The 14,243-nt window shown below is 42.3% G+C and overlaps 1 protein-coding gene across 16 annotated transcripts in view; it reads right to left on the bottom strand.

Annotated features, from left to right (window-relative positions):
* The window catches only part of LRFN1 (leucine rich repeat and fibronectin type III domain containing 1), a 1,263,189-nt gene that overhangs the window by 822,980 nt on the left and 425,966 nt on the right, over positions 1-14,243 (bottom strand). The gene's annotated exons all lie outside the window — the stretch shown is intronic.

Below are 14,243 nucleotides of genomic sequence, written 5' to 3'. Positions count from 1 at the left end.
GAAAACAATAATGCATAAAAATCTTTGCACTTGGCAAAGGTCAAAAAACTCCTTTGATATCCAACTCTATCTCACTGTACTTCAAAACAATTCCACAACTCATGAATCTGTGAAACGTGATTTCTATCCCTCTATAATTTTGTCTCAATCCTCCCAACCGAGACACCACCAAAAATATTGCAACTCAATTCTCTCACCTACTAATGTCATCTCCATCACCTCTACTCTTTCTGCTAATGATCCTGTTATCTACTTTGCATCTAAAATGTCTACTATTCACAACACCCTTGCTAATTACCTCATTGCACCTCTTTTTGCTCACTTTTCTTAACCCCTAGTACCTTCCTCTCTAACTACTATGTCTTTATTCCTTTGCCCCCACAATCACTGTTGAGATTATAGCCCTACTCCTCAAAGCTAATCCTTCATGTACCCCCACTGACCCTGCACATTGTGAAACACATAGCTCCCAGTGTTGCTCCACATTTTACTTCCCTCTTCAAGTCCTTTCTTGAAACTGGCATGTTTCCCTCATCCTAGAAGACAGCTACTGTCATCCCTCTCCTTAAGAAACCTGGTGTACATCCTAAATGTCCTGCCAATGTTCATCCTATCTCTCTTCTATCACGCTACTCCAAAATCCTAGAATGAGTAGTATATAATTGACTCACTTAGTTGTTTTATACTTACAACCTCCTGACCCACATCACCCTTACTTCAGACTGCTGCATTCTACTGAGACAGCTCTCCTCAATGTCAACAACTTCATTTCTTCTGCCCGGCATGCAAATCTTTCATCTATTCTCACTCTTCTTGGACTATCTGCAGCCTACAATACCGTCGTCCATTCTAACCTTCAGATGACTTTATCTCTCCTTGGCATCATTGATAAGGCCATTGTTTGGTCTGCTTCATACCTTGACCCTAAACACTTTCAGATGTCCTGGAACAACCTTACCTCCTCACTCACCCCTCCTCCCCCTACTCTTAGAGTTCCCCAAGGGTCTGTCCTTGGTTCACTTCTCTACATGCTCTATACTCAAGCTCTTGGCGGCCTGATCTCTTCGTACGGCTTCTCATATAAACTCTATTCTGATGACGCTCAGATCTTCTTCTTCTTTTACTCCTTATCTGACCAGTTGTCAAAAATGTCAATCTGTCTCTCCGCCATCAAAAATTGGATGGCATCTCACTCTCAACTTCAGTAGGACTGAAGTTCTCTACTTCCCAGCCAAACAGTCTAACTCTTCCTCTACGCCTCTTCTTCTCTCCTGACTTCCTTCCTTCTGCTCGTAACCTGTGTTTCATCTTGGAACCCTCAACACAACTTCGTGCTCTTCATCTTCAAATCTGCCACTGCAGCCAAACTCAACCTCCTCAATATCAGAATAACCCGTCATCTTCTTCCTTTCAATACTGCTAAACAGCTAATCTCCTCCTTAATACTGTCTAGATCAGAATACTGTTGAGGTGGTCAGAAAATTCCCAATGATGAAGAGGGGTTCAGATTGTGTGCACCATATTTGCGACTTGGGGATGCAGCAAAGTTAGCGCAAGGTTGCAATGTTGTATATGTATCCAGAATGGGATATGCTACTTTAGTGTTACTTGTTGTTAAGCTGATACATTTTAGCTTTGTATGTGCATAGAGAGATAAATGCCAAAACTGTCAAATGAAATACAAAACACAATCCAGATATAATGTGCCATGTAGTGCCTAGAAACTGGGCAACAAGTAGGTTTTATAATGCTCATGCAAGGAAGGGGACTGTTATAGAGAACCTACAGTGACAAAAACATGACAGCTATTAAACATTCATGCACATGGATATACATACACAGAGCATTTATAAATCTACATCTACTGGGCTTTCTTATAAATGGATTAAGACACTGGCAGGGTTTGACTTTGAAAAACTGTTTTTTTCAGAGTTTCAGAGGATTGCTAAATAAGTAACTATGACCTTATTTGATGATCAGCTCAGCTAAAGAAACTGGCTAGGGTTCTTATGACCTGGAAGTATCGCAGAAAGCAAACGTAATATCTTAAATGCTTGGGAGCTTGACAGAGGGTTTTGGCTATTTGTTTGTGACCGGCAATAAACGTGGGGTGAAGCGATACTCAAGGTATTTGATACTGCTTGTGATTCGATTATTTACTCAGGATGTGGCCAGGGGCCATGCATGTTGAAATGGAAGTTATTTAGATTTGAATGTTTCGAGACGCCAGTAAAGTTGGGGTGGATGAGATAGTTATCACCAGTTCAAAGGAAGCCTATTTATTCTGCTTTTTTAAGTAGCAATGCGAGCCATGTGCAATTATGTTTAAGTTTAAGAGGTTTCATGCCAGTTGTGATTCATAATGAATTATGTTTGCATATGAATGTGTAACCATGTCAGGATGTCATGACCTACAACAGACAAATGCCAAAGAGGGGTGTGCTATGAATATGATCTGAAGATGGTAGTCAAGATAACAATGGCCAATGGGTATGGAAGAATTAACGCATTTCTTTGTATAGGTTTTGCCCTATCATGTGTGGGGTGGATTGTAATGAAACATATGGGAGTGTTTTAACTGTTGCAAACATGCCTACACTGTGTCAACTTATATGGTTCAGTGAGTCTTGGGTTAGTTTGATCTGACAGATCATCTAGCTCCTCCCCAGAAGATTGTAAAATAAACTTGCTTCACGTACAAACATGCACATGCTTCTTAAGTGGTGGGCATGCTTCGTTAAGTTAATTAGGGGCCCATCAATACACTATTCTACCAGTCTCCTCTATGGTCTTCCCAACTCTGCTTTTTCACCTCTGGAGAAATTCCTTAACTTTGCGGTCCACACACGTTTTAATCGTTCTCACTTTACCTCTACCTCCTCTGCCCTTCGCCAGATTGGCTGGTTGTAAATGAAACAAAGATCTAAGTATAAAACCTCTTCTCATCATCTTCAAAACTATTCATGGACTTGCCCACCTTACCTATCGACTTATCCCAATCCCTGCTCTCCTCCTAACGTGTTAAGTACACCTCAGCTCACCTCCTTGCCACCACTGGAGCCCCCTGTGCTCCCTTTTGTTTCTGCTCTCTCTCTATCCTCGTTCCCCTTCTCTGGAATGATCTTCCTCTTCAGGGTGGGAATGAAAAAGGCCACAGGGATTATGTTTGGAAACATGGAGTTATCTTAAAAGTGATTCATTTATTTTAAGTGGCTCAATATTGTCACCAATATCACCCTGTAACGTCCCACAACCTGTTGCTAGTTGTGATGCTGGAAATGCTTTGGAGGGACAGGGCCTCCCTGTCCTTGTCCTGTAGTCCTTTTTCATTTGTGTCCTGTGTTGTTTTCTGCCCAGGAGTCCATGTGGGAGCAGCTCTTCCTGTTTTTGGTTTGGTGTACAGACCCATGGGATACCCTTATGGCACCCATGGGTGGGGGTACAACCCTGTGCCCCTAGTGTATGTTTCTGGGCACCTGTGGGTGGCCCACAGAGCAGGGTATAGGCTGGTGGCAGCTCCATGCTGAATTTGACAGGTGCTCTGAGTAAGCTCCATTTTGGGATACCCAGGCCCTGCCATTGGAATCAGTTGATTCCTGATGGAAAACAAGATGGCCCCTGTGGCCTCTTACTTTCTATTGCCTGTTACCTTGTTTTCCCAAAGCCCTGGGAAACCCTGACTCTGTCCCTTCACCCTGACTGGCTGTTGGGTGGAAGTTCCATATATGGTGTTGTTGTGAAGTCCAGTCCAGACTGGCTGGAGCCTTCCCAGTGACTGTATGTTGTGGGTACACCCTGTGGGTGGGACCTGGGTGAATGGAGTGTGCACTTCTTGTTGTGGGTGTCTGGTTTCTGGTATGAGAGACAAAGACTGAGACAGCCCTGCCCGAAACTAGCCTGAATGCAGTGTGTAGTGTTGAATGGCTGGGTACTTGTCCCAATCCACATTCCTTGTTGTGAGTGTCTGAGAGGGAGGAGGATGGCATGAATGCACTGTGTGCCTGATTGGCTGACTGAATGCAACGAGCACCGCATGGATCAACGCCGTGGTCTCGGCACCCTCGAACTTCTCATTGACGCAGTCTTCGCCAAGTTCACTTTCTTCGACACCTCTCGACGATCCATGACTCCTGCTTGAAAGGGGGTCACTCAAGAAGGATTCATTGACGCTTCTCTGAAGAACTCTGCTCCACCCGGTACATTGGGGGGGTAAAAATATTATAGGAGGAAATAAGACTATTGAGCAATATATGAGCTGGGCTTGTGCTATATCTTTTTTTTACAGGTTGCCCAGGTGGGGGGATCTCCACACAGAACTGTGTTTAGGTAACTGACTCAGTATTCTGCCTATTGTTTCAACCATCTTGCATTCCCTCCTCTCTCTATTGCTGGTTTTCCCTTTTTTGTTGGATCTGTGTGACATTTTAACAGTATAGTTGATGCACTTTAAAGAGGTCTGATAATATTGGTGGTACCACTTTAGAATTGTATATATTTGCCATTGTTGACTTCTGAGTACAAAGTGAGTTATTGGGATAGTGTAAATACCTTTGAATATTAATTGTATAAAGACTGTGTTTTCAGTAATACAGTGTGTGGACATTCCTTTGTGGGGGCTTGGGGACTACACTGTACTTAAGAACCAGCCTGCATCACCTCCTGAGAAGCTAGGCCTTGATTGCTCGTCCATTGCTACCTCATAGAGAATCTTGGCTGGGGTCCTCTGTGCCTCTCCTCTACCATATAGAGAGCAAGTACAGACACCCCCTCCAGTCTTTACACTAGTCCTGCTTTATTCAACCAATAGTGTGTTATGATACAGACTGCCAGTTGACATATTTCCCCCACAAAATTCTGTTTCTTTCAGAGACGCCAGAATACTTTAATTATGTGTTTCTCTTTTTTGGCAGCACCATAAGCATTTCTTTGCCTGGAATTTAATATAATGCTGCCACATCTCAAAGGTGGTTTAGACCGATCATGAGCTCACAGTACCCATGAGACCTCTACTGCTCAAAGCAAGCTCTTTGAACAAGCAATAACGATCATCGACAAAGGCATCCACCACACCTTACTAGTTTAACCCCCATTTGTCTGTCAAGTAAACTGGGCACTTAATGCTTATGAGTCTGTCCCTGCTCTGGGCCAACTTGTCCTCTCTTCTAGACCTGCACACGCCCTCCTCCATTTGGTCCCTGTCCTCCTCCTTGCCCCTCTCCCCCCGACAGTCTGGAAACCATGTTCTAACCATATTATTAGTACTGCTAAAGATGTAGAACACTGTAACACTAGGAACTTTGGAGAAATTAAACCACCAAAAAAAGAAATTCCCGAGGACCTTGAAATCCATGGAATGTGTGAGTAATTAAACTACAAAACAAACAAATACATGTAACCCCTGTACTTTTTCACACAACCAACATTTTAAAAAGAAATGTTAAACCCATCGAAAATAATCAGTTTTATTGAATATAAATATCCTAAATCTATACTTTTATTATAATGGCATTATGAGCACAAAAGGGTGAACAAATTGAAGAATTAAAAGGTTAAACATACATTGAATATTTTTTTTTTTAAGGTAGAACAGTTATAAATCAATTTTTTCGTGTGCAAAATGCTGATATTGTTTTTTAACTAAATCAATCAAAAAGTATATAAAATAGATCATAAAAATCAGTATATCAACCAACAACATTCTTACACATCAACAAAGACAAAGTCCAGTGAACCAGGAAAACATTACACACTTACAATACCTTTTCATAATAACACATCCAGCACCAACCATTTTTGACAAATAGCCTCCTGAATCAAATGGCTGACTCTTCATCAGAGCAACAATCACACACTTTATGTGACCACACACAAAAGTACATTGATTTTATCACAAAAGTGGAAATTATGTAGTTGCTGGATTTTAAGTGGAGTTTCATACACATGAATGCCATTCACTATCCTATGCAGCCACATAGAATAAGGAATAGGCATCACCTTATTATTAGGGTATGTATTGATCACAGAGTGCTTTACGGTCATGGCAGGGAGAACAGTGTGGGGGAGCAGAGAAAAAAGGATGGGGGGCTAACAGGGGAGTGCAAGGAAGCACATTAAATATTGGTTAGAAATAACCAATTACAATTGGGAGCAAAGGATCTAGAAGCATCCGGGGATGAGTCGGGCGGCAGTGGGGAGCAGATCACCAAGTCTCAGGTAGAGTAGGGAGTGCTAGGTGTTAAGGAGGAGCCATTCCTTGAAGAGGAAGGTATTGAGATCTTTCCTGAAGTGTAGATGTGATGGGTCAAGTCTGATGCTGATGGGGAGGAGGTTCGAGAGGCTTGGAGAGTTGGCAACAAAGGTTTGTCTTCTGGTTCTTTCCTTCCTGGACCGTCGTAATTCAAGTATGAACCCTTCCTTATTTCTGGTGGTTTGCAGGTCTGGTGGGTTGCAGGCCTCCACTGATGATAATCTATTAAGAATGATTCAATAAGCATCATGGACCCAAAAGAGGGTAACTTGTGAACTATGATCAGAGGATCCACATTTCAACTTCAACAGGTGAGATATGTAGACACCTGAAACAGATGAGCTATTGGATCAATTAGGCATCCTGGTATTAAGCAAATAACAGGCATGGCAACAAATGTTCCAGTTACCATCATTATTAAACTGTAAAATTAAAAAGGGTCTTTTTTATTATACATAGAGTAAAATTAAAGAGTGCTACTCATTTACCAAGCACTGTACAACAGTCACACAGGCTGGAAGGAGTTTGTGGGATAGAACAATATCATGTTTTATATATCATTTATGCAACATTCATGAAACCTCTAAGTACTGTACAAATCAGTGCTATTACTTTCAAGATACTAGTACTAATTTTAACAATCTTCCGAATGATAAAAAGCTGAATAGCCTTGCCAGAAATGTTACTTGTGACTACAGGTTGCAGGCAATTGAGACAAGTGCTTGAGGTACTCTAACATCCTTTCAGGTGAAGAAATGAATTGTGGAATGTTTGGCCCTTCTGGACTAATGGTGCAGTTGCGCTCACAAGGTTTCTCACCGATAGGTGGGTGATGGTAGATCTGTTAGACCCTTGTCTGCTTCACAGCCCAGTTCTGCCTATTTTAAGCAATTTGAAAAATGGATAAACAGCTATTGGAGTAGATGCAGTGGTAGAAAAGGCAGCTTGTGTTGGACAGAAAGGGTCTGCACAGAGAATAATCCAAGGATGTGCTTTCATTGGGTTGTGCTGATATTGTCTATGGGCCTCATTAGGACCCAGGCGGTAAGGGGTTTACGGCGGCGTAAACAGCGCCGACCCTTACCACCTGATTCCGAGGTCCCTTAGCGCCATGGAGGTTTTAACACCTGCTTTTAGCAGGTGTTAAAATCCATGGCGCTAAGGGACCTTGTTGTTAATTACGCCACCGTAATTTACGGTGGCGTATTTAACGCCTTCCCCACTCCCATTATGCCCTATGGGGCAAAAATGGGAATGGGGAAGGGTAAATGGGTTAATGGGGATTTACCGCCCCACTCACCTCGGAATGGGGCGGTAAGTCCGCCAACCACCATGGCGTAAACATAGTTTACGCCATGGTGGTAAAGGTACGACCCAGGCAGTAACTTACCGCCTGGGTCGTAATGAGGCCCTATGTGTTTTCACTACATCCTAGACACAGATCAGAGATATTTTAAATCAGTTTTGTGTCATGGTGAGATTAGATCGCATTCTGATATGACAGTATTTGCTGCACTCTAGTCCACATGTAATGGGCAGGTGTTTCAAAAGGAGGATGCCACCCACCTATTTCTTTCATGTACGACAGGCATATTGGTGTTAGTGAGCTCCACAAACAGGGCATGTGCTGTGAGCCATCTCAGAACAGCTGGTGATCATGACAGCTGGACACAACTGGGGGTCTTGGTAGTCTGGCAAGTATGGGAACCAATCCAGAGTGATGTAGGGGGAATACTAAGATTAATTACACACTGTCTAACTAGGTGCAATTCGTTATGCAAGATTTAATATCTGGTTAAAAGAGAAGTCAGGACCTTGCAAGAGATGCATGATTTAATGTGAATGAGACAACCATTGGCAACAGATTCCTAGAGATTAATCCGTATCTGCTGAATTATACGTTGCCTGGAATCCCCTAACAGTGTACATTAACGGTATACAGGTGGGTGTCCACACATGTCCGTGATAAGGAACCAAGAGCACAGACCTCTACAAAATCCAACAACTCCCAGGGGGCCCTAACAACACGGACAAGTTGGAACAGGAATCTGTCTGTCAAATTAGGTGGGAGCGCGAACTCAGGAGGAAAGTTAATCATACTCCCCAGCCCAGAGGTGGCTGCTGGGTGGTCAAACTAATCACAGTAGGAGAGATTCTAAGTGTAAGAAACCTAATACTCGACTACGGTGAGCATCTGATTTAAGGACAGGGGCGAAGGACAGATAAGACATTGGCCCTGATTCATGGAATTATTTGCGTGTAAAACAGGGATTTGCATGCCATTCTGCCCACAAAACCCCATTTGTCAGACAGGGATTCGTGGGAAAAATGGCTCGCAAATCCCCAGTTTACACGCAAATAGTTCCATGAATCAGGAGCATTGTTTTGATTCCCCTTGAGAAGATGAGACACAGATCATACAGTTCGTACAGATGTGATAAAAACCCATATACATTCTTGAGATGAATATCCATGTAAGGAGAACCAGTGACATTTTACAGTGTTATGGGGACTGCCCATTTATAACATATTTGAATTCTTTCACACCTTAAAAGGTAAGACATTGAATTGCTTTGTTTAGCTGCCTATCACAGGCTTTTCAGGGATCCAGCTGAACCATCTTCTGCATTAAATAAATTGAGGAGGCTCTTCTGCTCCACCTGTCTCCACCTTTTCATTTAAAGGAGGAACCTAATTCCTGTTTAATGAGAAATCACCTGCAGTAAGCATATTCACTGCGTTCCGCTTCACTTCTTACAGCAAGTAGGGGACGGCGCAAATGGAAGCTCCAAAATCAATCATAATATCTGCTTGTTTCCTTCAGTCTACTGATTCCTCCTTTCACTCTCATGCCCCATCTTAATGGGTGTGTAAGTGAATCGCCACCTGTGTAATTTCCTCTGTTTAGGGGCACACCCCCGAGTAGGTACAAGCAATGCCTTCTTAGGTGATCCATGGCTCCTGAGCTTCAGCCACAACAGTGTTGCCTCTTGGGAGTCTACTATTATCCTTTAACAGTGCATGAAGTCTTAGCTAGGAACCTGTGTGGGCTCTCCACCTGCTTAAAATGTATGAGGCTTATGCAAACCAATGTGCAGTGCCTGAGTGCCTGGTAAACTCTGTCTGCCCCAAAGGTCGCCCCTTCTGCCATGGGCCAATTCTCATCATGGCCTTGGCTCGCAGGGTGGTAACATTGCTTTTCTCAATGGAGTTCTGTGCTGACCTCACTCGATTGAGCATTCTGTCCTTTGGCACTTAGTGGGTCCAGATGTATTCTTTCTCGGGGCATGTGTGGAGGGTATTGTAAGCAGTAAAAAGGCATGTCTCTCTTAGAATGAGACACATAGCAGAGGTTGCTATTTCGCCCACAACGCATCTCCCTGAAAGCCACTCAAGTACAAGAGGGATGCTGGAAAGTATCTATTTAAGTATTCAGAAATATCGAGAAGTTTTATCCAAGAGGGACCCAGTCTGACTGATGACCACCATTGTAAAAGTCAGGACAACTCTCCCAGCTACAACATAATCTAAAAGGCAGTGTTCATCCTGCCTTTCAGTGAAATAATGCAATATAAAAGTGAGTCGGCTCCCAAAATGCTGACCATTACATATTCTGGTCCTCTTAGGAACCTAGTGTGTATGGTCAGTGGAGGATTGTGGTGTTTCCATGCCCCCGAACCTGAGACTCCATTAGGTACATTTAGATATATTGTCCCTTTTGCTCTCATGTTTTGTTATAAGTACTTGTCCAGATCAGTGCAGTTTCCAGAGGCATTGGAAGGGGAGTGGGGAGGGACAGACTGAGAGGGCTATAGCCCCAGGTCTTTTGAGTGTAACCCTGGATAGAAGCTCAGGGGCTACAGCCAAAAGACTAGCTAGCCCCAAGTCCCGAGAGTCCCGACATTACCTTAGCACCAGATCTTTTACAGACCTAGCAACACCCCTGACTGTTTCACTGGGTTTTGGGTTCTAACCAGAGAGTAGGATACTGGGACAACATTTTGCGGTGGCTAAAGGCATAACTGTGATACATGGCAACCACTGTGTGCATGATGGAGCATGGGAGCCAGAGGTATGCCTGCAGAGAAGGAGCAAAAGTCGAGGAAGGTAAGGGAATATTTCTTTAGGTGTAAAAGTGTGTGTGTGTTTGTGTGTGTATATGTGTGTATATTTCATGTAATGTACATCTGCTTGTGTATATACCATGTAATGTGTGTAAATTAGTGCATGATGTATGGTCGGATGTTTGTGAGCGAGTGTTGAATGGGTGAATGTGTAAATGAGCAATTGAATGTGTGTGCTTGTGTTAAATGCCGAGAATACTTAACGGTAATCTTCAATACTCCTAGTCCCACTCTTCCTCCTCCCGGTACTTGCCTATGAAGCACCTTGCCTCATACATAAGTACTAACTAGGACAATGAAGAGGTAGGTGAAGGTAATGCTGGGCCGAGGAGCTGATGTTGGGGGTTGGAGGAGGATAATGGGAGCAGCTAGTCTAGCAACCTCTTACTGGGGGTTTATCTTTTATACTGGCAATCTCTGACAAAGCAATAATGATAAGTGTAATTACTTGGTTAAACTTGCCTGTGTGTGCAGCCAGTCTCTCCTTTCTTATTGTGTCCTGGTATATTTTTCTGGGAACCAATGTTAATGTAAGCATGATAAGAGTTATTACATGGTTAGATTGGCATTTTGGTGCAGCCCATCTAGGTATACCTTACTGTGGCATGGTATGTTTTACTGTGCATCATCAAGGCTACCGCACAACAAACATGAGAAGCGTTTTTGTGTATCTGGCCTACATTGTGCAGCCAGTTTTGACAAGTTTTCTACTTGTGGCATTGCATTTTAATAGCAAAGCGGTACTATAGCTCAGTGGGTGGAACGCCTGCTGCTTTTATCTATGTGTGATCTGCAGGTTCGAATCCCGGCAAGGCCAAGTCAGCCTTTCATTCTTCTGAGGTTGATAAATGAGAACCAACTTCGTTTGGGATGATAATTCTATATACATACGTTCTATGCATAGTGCTTTGGTGAAAGAGCTATATAAATAAATCATTATCATGAATGAAAGCAGTAATGTGTTGGGGAGTACCATAATGTTGGAGAATACATCCAACACCCTAATCGTGTATGAACATACAAGCTACAAAAATCAACGGGGGTTATTACAAGTTTGGAGGTAGCCATGCCGCTATTAGCAGCATGGCTACCCCCTTACCGGCTAGCTGGTCCGGGTTCCTTGAATGAGGAATTACCGGGCCATTCCAACCTTGGAGGATCTGGTAATTCCTCATTCAAGGAACCCGGACCCAGTACATCCCCATTCCCATTTGAGCCCCCATAGGGCTCAATGGGAATGGGGATGGTGCCAACAACGGGCCCGTTAATAACGGGCCTGTTGTTAGCACCCTGGTCTCTGCTCGCGGGACCCGCTAAGGGCGCCTGGTAAAACCAGGCGTCCTTAGCGGGTTCCTGCGAGCAGACTCGTAATGAGGTGTTAAGGGGTTGACGGCGCTGGCACCTTTACCGGCGCCGTTAACCCCTTAACGCCTAACTCATAATAACCCCCCATGTGAATAAGGTACACAGCCTAGAAGCGAGCAACCCCATACATATAAATGTCACTGTGTAGGTCCAACTAAACACTAAAAACATGTTGTAGTGAGCCAAAATGCACATATCGTGCACTTGAATATTACTGCATAGCCTTAATACATATAGCAGCATAATAGACAGAGAAACAGTAAGGGGAAAGCAAATGATGATGAACTCTCAAACTAATCAAATAAACAATACATGTAGACCTCAAGACCCAGTTAGCCATCTCTGAAGCATGAAAACTGCCACCCACTCAGCAGAAAACATCATCCAGGGCCTTGCAGGGAGAAACACACATAACAATTTGCAACTTCCCACATCAAGACTAAATGCTGTGCAGTGTTTGTTTAAGGCAAGGGGGTGGAGGGGACATCTTCCCTGGCATAGATTGCGGTAGCAAAATCATGGAAATGCAACAAAGAAAAAAACATCAGACTCCACAGCTAAAGGACAAAACACTGCTCAGCAAATGGTGAAAAAACACATCAGCTTAGCTGAGGTTCCAAGGCTGTGTGAAAAATAGATATAAGAATGTATGTTCCTAGGCAGTACTTCAAAACGTATCATAATGAAGGTGACGGGTTGGTAAGAACGAACAATGAGCAGTGACAAGTAGGCCTGTTGGGACAGAATGATCAAGGAACAACTGTACCCTCTGTAGGAAAATCCTCACTGAAAGATCTCAAATTGCTAAGGAAAAAGACATGCAAAACACCATTACAGATAGAGTAGACTAAATCCAGAATCAGTGATTCTTATGGAAACACAGGAACAAGCCTCAAAGCACATACATAATTCTAGCAAGAGCAATTTTATAGAATCACAAGTTACATAAGCATATATGTATGTATAGTCATATCATTGTAAGCAAATTAAGTTTTGCAAGCAGCTAAACCTCTAACTCCTAAGGTCAGAGGTAGGGCAAATGAAATGAAATCATGAGAAAGGAATGAGAAGCAAGTAACCTTTCCAACGACGAGTTGCAAAGTTGAACTGGTGATGAACAGTTCACAATGTTGGGAGCGGTAAAATGGTGCCAACCGATTAGGTCACTGGCAAAGGGATGGACAAGTTATAATTTCAATGTCACACTGTCACATCTCACACAAGGATTGGTTGAAACTTACGCAGTTACTCACTCCACTCACATTCCTTGTGGAACAGCGGATCAAATGTCAAGTTCAGCTGATAAACGTTTAAAAGAGTACAATCCAATAAGCACCATGAGAAAAGAGATCATCTAAATGCTGATTAATTAGTTAATAGCTGACATCTTAATCCGGTCACAAGGATATAAAAACTCATAGAGTTAGGAAAAGTGTGGAAGCACCCATAGTTCAAATGACTATGTACAATCAGAGGACAGGAACATGTGAATAAACGGCAACATTTGTTATCATTTCTCTTTTGTAATTTGCTATAAAACCAGCCACTTTATGTCACATGACTGAATGTCTTTTTGGTAAATCTATGTTTTTCCATTTCGTGCATTCTTTTTTTTGGGCTCTTTGGGGTTGATTTTTTATTACTGAACATGGGTCATGACTGACAAATGCCCCTGTGCATTGTTGGATTTTGCTGTTGTGAATCTTTATTGATTTATACCTCTGTAAAGTGCTCTGTTGCTTGTCAAAGCTAGGTCTGCACTCAATAAATACAATAATAATAATAATAATAATAATAATAATAATAATAATAATAATAATAATAATATAATAATAATAATAATAATAATAATGTAATATCGCAGCAACTGGCAACTGCCAATGTAGGGGCTCTACTTATCAAATAATGACAATACCTGACATACAGATATAATTGGCATATATGGAAGTAACTCATCATACAATGCTAAAGTGGCATATCAATGGCAGCATACAAAAACCACACAGAGACGTAGAGCCATTTACCGACGTGTTGAACAGACTCTTGAGAAAAAATACTGGACAATCCTTAGACAAAAGATCAAACATGTCCACTTGTTACCTCTCCTTGTCCTCACCAGGCCCTATCACCTTAGTACTTTTAACATATAGGTACTAAGTCTCCACACAATAACCATCATTACACCAAAAACAATTCACAATGTTATTTAATATATATCACACATTGCCATATCACCATCTAAAACAATGTAAAATTGCAACAAGTCCTAAAAACCTTTTACAACCATTATCATAAAATACAATTACAAACCATTCAAAAAAACAGTGTTGTGCTCAACCCTTTAACATCCTGCCTATACAAAACTAGATAATGTACAGTGCCTTAAAGTACATAACTATGCCTAAAGAAAACACAATGGTCAGTAGCTCACGGGTTCCCTTTACATAATAGATACCTCGTGCCATTTACTAAGTACATTCATACCCCTTTCGGTGCTACCATGGGGT

Source organism: Ambystoma mexicanum, chromosome 2p (assembly GCF_040938575.1).
Source record: "Ambystoma mexicanum isolate Mex_15411 chromosome 2p, UKY_AmexF1_1, whole genome shotgun sequence".
NCBI classification, from domain to species: Eukaryota; Metazoa; Chordata; class Amphibia; order Caudata; family Ambystomatidae; genus Ambystoma; species Ambystoma mexicanum.
The sequence above is the reverse complement of the archived record's forward strand: the minus strand, read 5'-3'. Positions and strand labels throughout refer to the sequence as shown.